General features: G+C 47.1%; 16 non-coding genes and 1 pseudogene across 16 annotated transcripts; all 17 read left to right on the top strand.

Moving 5' to 3' along the window:
• Window positions 1-62: 62 nt before the first annotated feature.
• On the top strand, window positions 63-181 carry LOC146292214 (5S ribosomal RNA). The gene has a single exon (XR_014756410.1). It is a non-coding gene; the product is annotated as a 5S ribosomal RNA (ribosomal RNA).
• A 180-nt stretch (window positions 182-361) lies between these two features.
• On the top strand, window positions 362-480 carry LOC146292213 (5S ribosomal RNA). Its single transcript, XR_014757949.1, has one exon. It is a non-coding gene; the product is annotated as a 5S ribosomal RNA (ribosomal RNA).
• Window positions 481-664: 184 nt separating this feature from the next.
• On the top strand, window positions 665-783 carry LOC146292212 (5S ribosomal RNA). Its single transcript, XR_014756063.1, has one exon. It is a non-coding gene; the product is annotated as a 5S ribosomal RNA (ribosomal RNA).
• A 176-nt stretch (window positions 784-959) lies between these two features.
• LOC146292211 (5S ribosomal RNA) lies at window positions 960-1,078 on the top strand. The gene has a single exon (XR_014756399.1). It is a non-coding gene; the product is annotated as a 5S ribosomal RNA (ribosomal RNA).
• Window positions 1,079-1,256: 178 nt separating this feature from the next.
• On the top strand, window positions 1,257-1,375 carry LOC146292210 (5S ribosomal RNA). The gene has a single exon (XR_014757948.1). It is a non-coding gene; the product is annotated as a 5S ribosomal RNA (ribosomal RNA).
• Window positions 1,376-1,559: 184 nt separating this feature from the next.
• LOC146292209 (5S ribosomal RNA) lies at window positions 1,560-1,678 on the top strand. Its single transcript, XR_014757258.1, has one exon. It is a non-coding gene; the product is annotated as a 5S ribosomal RNA (ribosomal RNA).
• Window positions 1,679-1,854: 176 nt separating this feature from the next.
• On the top strand, window positions 1,855-1,973 carry LOC146292208 (5S ribosomal RNA). The gene has a single exon (XR_014756387.1). It is a non-coding gene; the product is annotated as a 5S ribosomal RNA (ribosomal RNA).
• Window positions 1,974-2,155: 182 nt separating this feature from the next.
• Window positions 2,156-2,274, top strand: LOC146292207 (5S ribosomal RNA). The gene has a single exon (XR_014757947.1). It is a non-coding gene; the product is annotated as a 5S ribosomal RNA (ribosomal RNA).
• Window positions 2,275-2,464: 190 nt separating this feature from the next.
• Window positions 2,465-2,583, top strand: LOC146292206 (5S ribosomal RNA). The gene has a single exon (XR_014757257.1). It is a non-coding gene; the product is annotated as a 5S ribosomal RNA (ribosomal RNA).
• A 176-nt stretch (window positions 2,584-2,759) lies between these two features.
• On the top strand, window positions 2,760-2,878 carry LOC146292205 (5S ribosomal RNA). Its single transcript, XR_014756579.1, has one exon. It is a non-coding gene; the product is annotated as a 5S ribosomal RNA (ribosomal RNA).
• Window positions 2,879-3,052: 174 nt separating this feature from the next.
• On the top strand, window positions 3,053-3,171 carry LOC146292204 (5S ribosomal RNA). The gene has a single exon (XR_014756577.1). It is a non-coding gene; the product is annotated as a 5S ribosomal RNA (ribosomal RNA).
• Window positions 3,172-3,355: 184 nt separating this feature from the next.
• LOC146292203 (5S ribosomal RNA) lies at window positions 3,356-3,474 on the top strand. The gene has a single exon (XR_014757230.1). It is a non-coding gene; the product is annotated as a 5S ribosomal RNA (ribosomal RNA).
• Window positions 3,475-3,658: 184 nt separating this feature from the next.
• LOC146292202 (5S ribosomal RNA) lies at window positions 3,659-3,777 on the top strand. Its single transcript, XR_014756052.1, has one exon. It is a non-coding gene; the product is annotated as a 5S ribosomal RNA (ribosomal RNA).
• A 166-nt stretch (window positions 3,778-3,943) lies between these two features.
• LOC146292201 (5S ribosomal RNA) lies at window positions 3,944-4,062 on the top strand. Its single transcript, XR_014756375.1, has one exon. It is a non-coding gene; the product is annotated as a 5S ribosomal RNA (ribosomal RNA).
• A 182-nt stretch (window positions 4,063-4,244) lies between these two features.
• Window positions 4,245-4,363, top strand: LOC146292200 (5S ribosomal RNA; annotated as a pseudogene).
• Window positions 4,364-4,541: 178 nt separating this feature from the next.
• Window positions 4,542-4,660, top strand: LOC146292199 (5S ribosomal RNA). Its single transcript, XR_014756041.1, has one exon. It is a non-coding gene; the product is annotated as a 5S ribosomal RNA (ribosomal RNA).
• Window positions 4,661-4,836: 176 nt separating this feature from the next.
• On the top strand, window positions 4,837-4,955 carry LOC146292198 (5S ribosomal RNA). Its single transcript, XR_014756364.1, has one exon. It is a non-coding gene; the product is annotated as a 5S ribosomal RNA (ribosomal RNA).
• Window positions 4,956-5,000: the final 45 nt, after the last annotated feature.

Raw genomic sequence — 5,000 nt, 5'->3', positions numbered from 1 at the left:
ACCTTGCATTGTCAATTGCTAAATCTGTATATGGATAAGTAGCCTATGGTTGTCAACTTATTTCGTACGGCCATACCAGCCTGGCAACGCCCGATCTCGTCTGATCTCGGAAGCTAAGCAGGGTCGGGCCTGGTTAGTACTTGGATGGGAGACCGCCTGGGAATACCAGGTGCCGTATGCTCTTTTGCTCATTCACTTAGAAACTGAAATCTTGCAATATGCACAAGTAGTCCTTCATGAAAGGGGCTGGAAGCTGTTTTCATTTTGACACGAGAGAGAGAGAGAGAGAGAGAGAGACCACCTTGCATTGTCAATTGCTAAATCTGTATATGGATAAGTAGCCTATGGTTGTCAACTTATTTCGTACGGCCATACCAGCCTGGCAACGCCCGATCTCGTCTGATCTCGGAAGCTAAGCAGGGTCGGGCCTGGTTAGTACTTGGATGGGAGACCGCCTGGGTATACCAGGTGCTGTATGCTCTTTTGCTCATTCACTTAGAAACTGAAATCTTGCAATATGCACAAGTAGTCCTTCATGAAAGGGGCTGGAAGCTGTTTTCATTTTGACACGAGAGAGAGAGAGAGAGAGAGAGAGAGAGACCACCTTGCATTGTCAATTGCTAAATCTGTATATGGATAAGTAGCCTATGGTTGTCAACTTATTTCGTACGGCCATACCAGCCTGGCAACGCCCGATCTCATCTGATCTCGGAAGCTAAGCAGGGTCGGGCCTGGTTAGTACTTGGATGGGAGACCGCCTGGGAATACCAGGTGCTGTATGCTCTTTTGCTCATTCACTTAGAAACTGAAATCTTGCAATATGCACAAGTAGTCCTTCATGAAAGGGGCTGGAAGCTGTTTTCATTTTGACACGAGAGAGAGAGAGAGAGAGAGACCACCTTGCATTGTCAATTGCTAAATCTGTATATGGATAAGTAGCCTATGGTTGTCAACTTATTTCGTACGGCCATACCAGCCTGGCAACGCCCGATCTCGTCTGATCTCGGAAGCTAAGCAGGGTCGGGCCTGGTTAGTACTTGGATGGGAGACCGCCTGGGAATACCAGGTGCCGTATGCTCTTTTGCTCATTCACTTAGAAACTGAAATCTTGCAATATGCACAAGTAGTCCTTCATGAAAGGGGCTGGAAGCTGTTTTCATTTTGACACGAGAGAGAGAGAGAGAGAGAGAGACCACCTTGCATTGTCAATTGCTAAATCTGTATATGGATAAGTAGCCTATGGTTGTCAACTTATTTCGTACGGCCATACCAGCCTGGCAACGCCCGATCTCGTCTGATCTCGGAAGCTAAGCAGGGTCGGGCCTGGTTAGTACTTGGATGGGAGACCGCCTGGGTATACCAGGTGCTGTATGCTCTTTTGCTCATTCACTTAGAAACTGAAATCTTGCAATATGCACAAGTAGTCCTTCATGAAAGGGGCTGGAAGCTGTTTTCATTTTGACACGAGAGAGAGAGAGAGAGAGAGAGAGAGAGACCACCTTGCATTGTCAATTGCTAAATCTGTATATGGATAAGTAGCCTATGGTTGTCAACTTATTTCGTACGGCCATACCAGCCTGGCAACGCCTGATCTCGTCTGATCTCGGAAGCTAAGCAGGGTTGGGCCTGGTTAGTACTTGGATGGGAGACCGCCTGGGAATACCAGGTGCTGTATGCTCTTTTGCTCATTCACTTAGAAACTGAAATCTTGCAATATGCACAAGTAGTCCTTCATGAAAGGGGCTGGAAGCTGTTTTCATTTTGACACGAGAGAGAGAGAGAGAGAGAGACCACCTTGCATTGTCAATTGCTAAATCTGTATATGGATAAGTAGCCTATGGTTGTCAACTTATTTCGTACGGCCATACCAGCCTGGCAACGCCCGATCTCGTCTGATCTCGGAAGCTAAGCAGGGTCGGGCCTGGTTAGTACTTGGATGGGAGACCGCCTGGGAATACCAGGTGCCGTATGCTCTTTTGCTCATTCACTTAGAAACTGAAATCTTGCAATATGCACAAGTAGTCCTTCATGAAAGGGGCTGGAAGCTGTTTTCATTTTGACACGAGAGAGAGAGAGAGAGAGAGAGAGAGACCACCTTGCATTGTCAATTGCTAAATCTGTATATGGATAAGTAGCCTATGGTTGTCAACTTATTTCGTACGGCCATACCAGCCTGGCAACGCCCGATCTCGTCTGATCTCGGAAGCTAAGCAGGGTCGGGCCTGGTTAGTACTTGGATGGGAGACCGCCTGGGTATACCAGGTGCTGTATGCTCTTTTGCTCATTCACTTAGAAACTGAAATCTTGCAATATGCACAAGTAGTCCTTCATGAAAGGGGCTGGAAGCTGTTTTCATTTTGACACGAGAGAGAGAGAGAGAGAGAGAGAGAGAGAGAGAGACCACCTTGCATTGTCAATTGCTAAATCTGTATATGGATAAGTAGCCTATGGTTGTCAACTTATTTCGTACGGCCATACCAGCCTGGCAACGCCTGATCTCGTCTGATCTCGGAAGCTAAGCAGGGTTGGGCCTGGTTAGTACTTGGATGGGAGACCGCCTGGGAATACCAGGTGCTGTATGCTCTTTTGCTCATTCACTTAGAAACTGAAATCTTGCAATATGCACAAGTAGTCCTTCATGAAAGGGGCTGGAAGCTGTTTTCATTTTGACACGAGAGAGAGAGAGAGAGAGAGACCACCTTGCATTGTCAATTGCTAAATCTGTATATGGATAAGTAGCCTATGGTTGTCAACTTATTTCGTACGGCCATACCAGCCTGGCAACGCCCGATCTCGTCTGATCTCGGAAGCTAAGCAGGGTCGGGCCTGGTTAGTACTTGGATGGGAGACCGCCTGGGAATACCAGGTGCTGTATGCTCTTTTGCTCATTCACTTAGAAACTGAAATCTTGCAATATGCACAAGTAGTCCTTCATGAAAGGGGCTGGAAGCTGTTTTCATTTTGACACGAGAGAGAGAGAGAGAGAGACCACCTTGCATTGTCAATTGCTAAATCTGTATATGGATAAGTAGCCTATGGTTGTCAACTTATTTCGTACGGCCATACCAGCCTGGCAACGCCCGATCTCGTCTGATCTCGGAAGCTAAGCAGGGTCGGGCCTGGTTAGTACTTGGATGGGAGACCGCCTGGGAATACCAGGTGCTGTATGCTCTTTTGCTCATTCACTTAGAAACTGACATCTTGCAATATGCACAAGTAGTCCTTCATGAAAGGGGCTGGAAGCTGTTTTCATTTTGACACGAGAGAGAGAGAGAGAGAGAGAGAGAGAGACTACCTTGCATTGTCAATTGCTAAATCTGTATATGGATAAGTAGCCTATGGTTGTCAACGTATTTTGTACGGCCATACCAGCCTGGCAACGCCCGATCTCGTCTGATCTCGGAAGCTAAGCAGGGTCGGGCCTGGTTAGTACTTGGATGGGAGACCGCCTGGGAATACCAGGTGCTGTATGCTCTTTTGCTCATTCACTTAGAAACTGACATCTTGCAATATGCACAAGTAGTCCTTCATGAAAGGGGCTGGAAGCTGTTTTCATTTTGACACGAGAGAGAGAGAGAGAGAGAGAGAGAGAGACTACCTTGCATTGTCAATTGCTAAATCTGTATATGGATAAGTAGCCTATGGTTGTCAACTTATTTCGTACGGCCATACCAGCCTGGCAACGCCCGATCTCATCTGATCTCGGAAGCTAAGCAGGGTCGGGCCTGGTTAGTACTTGGATGGGAGACCGCCTGGGAATACCAGGTGCTGTATGCTCTTTTGCTCATTCACTTAGAAACTGAAATCTTGCAATATGCACAAGTAGTCCTTCATGAAAGGGGCTGGAAGCTGTTTTCATTTTGACACGAGAGAGAGAGACCACCTTGCATTGTCAATTGCTAAATCTGTATATGGATAAGTAGCCTATGGTTGTCAACTTATTTCGTACGGCCATACCAGCCTGGCAACGCCCGATCTCGTCTGATCTCGGAAGCTAAGCAGGGTCGGGCCTGGTTAGTACTTGGATGGGAGACCGCCTGGGAATACCAGGTGCCGTATGCTCTTTTGCTCATTCACTTAGAAACTGACATCTTGCAATATGCACAAGTAGTCCTTCATGAAAGGGGCTGGAAGCTGTTTTCATTTTGACACGAGAGAGAGAGAGAGAGAGAGAGAGAGACTACCTTGCATTGTCAATTGCTAAATCTGTATATGGATAAGTAGCCTATGGTTGTCAACTTATTTTGTACGGCCATACCAGCCTGGCAACGCCCGATCTCGTCTGATCTCGGAAGCTAAGCAGGGTCTGGCCTGGTTAGTACTTGGATGGGAGACCGCCTGGGAATACCAGGTGCTGTATGCTCTTTTGCTCATTCACTTAGAAACTGACATCTTGCAATATGCACAAGTAGTCCTTCATGAAAGGGGCTGGAAGCTGTTTTCATTTTGACACGAGAGAGAGAGAGAGAGAGAGAGACTACCTTGCATTGTCAATTGCTAAATCTGTATATGGATAAGTAGCCTATGGTTGTCAACTTATTTCGTACGGCCATACCAGCCTGGCAACGCCCGATCTCATCTGATCTCGGAAGCTAAGCAGGGTCGGGCCTGGTTAGTACTTGGATGGGAGACCGCCTGGGAATACCAGGTGCTGTATGCTCTTTTGCTCATTCACTTAGAAACTGAAATCTTGCAATATGCACAAGTAGTCCTTCATGAAAGGGGCTGGAAGCTGTTTTCATTTTGACACGAGAGAGAGAGAGAGAGAGAGACCACCTTGCATTGTCAATTGCTAAATCTGTATATGGATAAGTAGCCTATGGTTGTCAACTTATTTCGTACGGCCATACCAGCCTGGCAACGCCCGATCTCGTCTGATCTCGGAAGCTAAGCAGGGTCGGGCCTGGTTAGTACTTGGATGGGAGACCGCCTGGGAATACCAGGTGCCGTATGCTCTTTTGCTCATTCACTTAGAAACTGAAATCTTGCAATATGCACAA

This window comes from Hypomesus nipponensis, chromosome 5 (assembly GCF_054491055.1).
Source record: "Hypomesus nipponensis isolate SF chromosome 5, ASM5449105v1, whole genome shotgun sequence".
Classification (NCBI taxonomy): Eukaryota; Metazoa; Chordata; class Actinopteri; order Osmeriformes; family Osmeridae; genus Hypomesus; species Hypomesus nipponensis.
The sequence above is the reverse complement of the archived record's forward strand: the minus strand, read 5'-3'. Positions and strand labels throughout refer to the sequence as shown.